This window comes from Eumetopias jubatus, unplaced genomic scaffold, assembly GCF_037043125.1.
Source record: "Eumetopias jubatus isolate StellerSeaLion01/CBP00866 unplaced genomic scaffold, mEumJub1_p1.0 scaffold_1, whole genome shotgun sequence".
NCBI lineage: Eukaryota > Metazoa > Chordata > Mammalia > Carnivora > Otariidae > Eumetopias > Eumetopias jubatus.
Window position 1 is genome coordinate 107,577,281 of NW_028274807.1, and position 3,172 is coordinate 107,580,452.

Below are 3,172 nucleotides of genomic sequence, written 5' to 3' on the forward strand. Positions count from 1 at the left end.
CATTCTTATTTGATATATAGTGGAAATAAAATATGAAATATTCCTCTGAAGGCAAAAGTATACAATCACATTTCCATAAGAGTGAGGAAGTAAAATAAAGCATTTACCTCTGAACTCTCTATATATTCCAAAGAATTTGCAAACTTTAATTTATGACTAAATCTAAAAGGGAATACTTATGAAATAAATTTATCTGAATATCCAATGTACTCCCAAAAATGGAACTCTTACTTAGACTAAAACTCTGATGGAATTCAGTAAAGGCATTTCTGTAGTTATTCAGAAAGATGAATGGCTACTAAATGAAACATTAATGACAATGGCCACTCTGGCTCTGAATAAATGTGATAATCCTTTTCCCTTAAAAAAAAAAAAAAAACAACGGAATTCTTCTATGTTAGTGCTCACTTCAGTAGCACATATACTACAATGGGAACAATACAGAGAAGATTAGCATGGCCCTGTGCAAGGATAACACGCAAATTCTGAACGCAGTCCATATTTTTTAAGATATGGAAGCAACCCAAATGTCCATCAGTAGATGAATGGATAAAGAAGATGTGTACACACACACACACACACACACATACACACACACGTGTACATACATATACTTATATGTATATGTTTATATATATACATATACATATTTACTGGAATATTACTCAGCCACAAAAAGGATGAGATCTTGCCCTTTGTGATAACATGGATGGACCTAGAGGGTATTAGGCTAAGTGAAATAAGTCAAATAGTTGAAAGACAAATACCATATGATTTCACTTACATGTGGAATCTAAAAAACAAATGAAGAGACAAACAAAAAGCAGAACCAGACCTATAAATTCAGAGAACAAACTGATGGTTGCCAGAGGGGAGAGGGGCAGGGGTATGGGCAGTATGGGTGAGGGCGCGTGGGAGATGCAGGCTTCCAATTGAGGAATGAATGGGCCACGAGAATGGAGGGTATAAAATAAGGAATGTAGTCAATGGCATTGTAATAGTATCATATGGTGACAGATGGTGACTTGCACTTGTGGCAAGCATAGTACAAAGCATAGAGATGTTGAATCACTATGTTGTACACCAGAAACTGGCGTGGCACTGTGTGTCAACTATACTCAAAAAAAAAAAAAAAAAAGGACAGTGTATCATCAAGATTTAGATATGTTATAAATAAAAGCTTGCCTTGTTCCCATATTTTAAAATAAATAGTTCTAAAATTCTTTAGAATAAATAAATATTTATTTATTTATTCATCAGAGAGAGGGAGAGAAGCAGGGGGAGCAGCAGGCAGAGGAAGAAGCAGGCTCCCTGCCGAGCAGGCAGCCCGATGTGGAACTCAATCCCAAGACCCTGGGATCATGACCTGAGCTGAAGGCAGCCGCTTAACCGACTGAGCTACCCAGGCGCCCCTAGAATAAATATTTTAAAAGACTGATATCTTGACCTTGGTGGAGAAGGCATGGCCATGTCTCACTGAATGGCAGAGAAGTCACTGTGGTACTGTGTCAGCAAAGACTTCCAGAAATCTGCTGTCTAGGGTCTCAGAGAAAGCTAGTCACAGGGAGACATCAGCCCAGAGGCATTCTGCTACAGTACCAGCAGGGGAAGCTGCTGGCAGCTAAGCTCTGCTGACCACCGGCACCACGGGAGGTAGAAGATGGAGAAGCTGCAACTGCCACAGGAGCCTGCTGAGTGAGCATACACTGGAACCAGGAAGCAAAGCCCTTTTCTCCTCCAAACCCTCTCCATCATGTACTTGCAAAGCCTCGAAGCTTGGTGACAATGGAAAAATACTTAGGGTCCCAAATCCATTTTCACAAAGTAATATAAAAGAGTGAATTTGGCTTTTTCTTCTGAGTGGTTTTTCTGTCCTCTGCATGCAGTGTTCAATGCTACAATGCTTGGTTATATCAAATCAGTCAAAGGAGAAAGATCATGAAGAATTTCATGATTCTAAGGTTTCTAAGGGCAAGGTCTGGAAGTGGCATGTATCATTTCTATTTACGTGTCTTTGACAAGAACTCGGTCAGTCATATGCTCACACCTAACTGCCAAGACAGGATAGCAAATGTAGTTAAGCTGGCGCCCAGGAAGAAGAAACGTTTTTTTTGTGTGTGTGGTTTTATTTATTTGTTTGTTTTGTTTTTTTAAATTTATTTGAGAGAGAGAGTGATAGAGATTGAGAAAATGAGTGTGTGGAGGGGGAGAGGAAGAGGGAGAAGCAGACTCCCTGCGGAGCCCAGATGCGGGACTGGATCCCAGGAGTCAAAAGCAGACGCTTAACTGACTGAGCCACCCAAGCGCCCGAAGAAATGGTTTTGGTGACTCGTTAGTCTCTGTCATAGATTATTTCTCTTAATTTATTATTTTATTTTTCCTGAAAGCACTGCATCTTACTGCTGGTCACCATTACCCCTGGCCTGGTTGATAGTAATATATGCATGTAATAACCTCAGATGTCAGCTGGAGCCCCTCCAGTCCACTAAAATCTGATGATGGTGGTAATGTGTGTACATATATATTGAGATGTCAGCTAAGATTCCTCTGCCCATGGAGTTCCAGATAAGATTTGCCCCAGTTTCTTGCCCCCAGAGAGGTCTGCAAATTCCCAGAGTGCCTATATTCTTATAGACTTCTCCATGCCTAACTTCTGCTTTCATATACACTGCTGACATTCCTCACCGCTCTGATCCAGATATGAAATCCAAATCTTCCATCGATTTCCACTCAAAAGTACTTGCTTAACCACCACACTTGTGGGTATGGAAGACTTTACAGAGGAGATTTAATGATAGGAGGAGGAATAATTTCAAACTACATACTAGGCAGCCTCTCCTTTAGTACCGACTTCTGGGAAATTTCTGAGGCTTTTCACCTCATCTGGTTTACTTCTTCACATCACCTCGAGGCTCCCTTTTTCCCCAGAGTCTCTTTACTCCCCAGAGTCAAACAGATCCCTTTTGCTTTGTCATACAGAACAATTTAACCATTTTTATTAGTTGTTTCTTAAGTTCCTACTGACACCAGTGTTCTTGGGAGCCTTATTTTCCATCCCCAAGGACTCTAAATGTACTTTAAGAGAAATCCATGCGCTGGTTGCTAAAGCCAAAATTTTCACATTATTTCATACAAAGCCAAATGACTTGATACTGACTATGCTAAGTGAGTT

At 40.3% G+C, this 3,172-nt stretch overlaps 1 non-coding gene across 1 annotated transcript; it reads left to right on the forward strand.

Annotated features, from left to right (window-relative positions):
* The first annotated feature begins 400 nt into the window (after positions 1-400).
* Positions 401-506, forward strand: LOC114209170 (U6 spliceosomal RNA). Its single transcript, XR_003609268.1, has one exon. It is a non-coding gene; the product is annotated as a U6 spliceosomal RNA (small nuclear RNA).
* Positions 507-3,172: the final 2,666 nt, after the last annotated feature.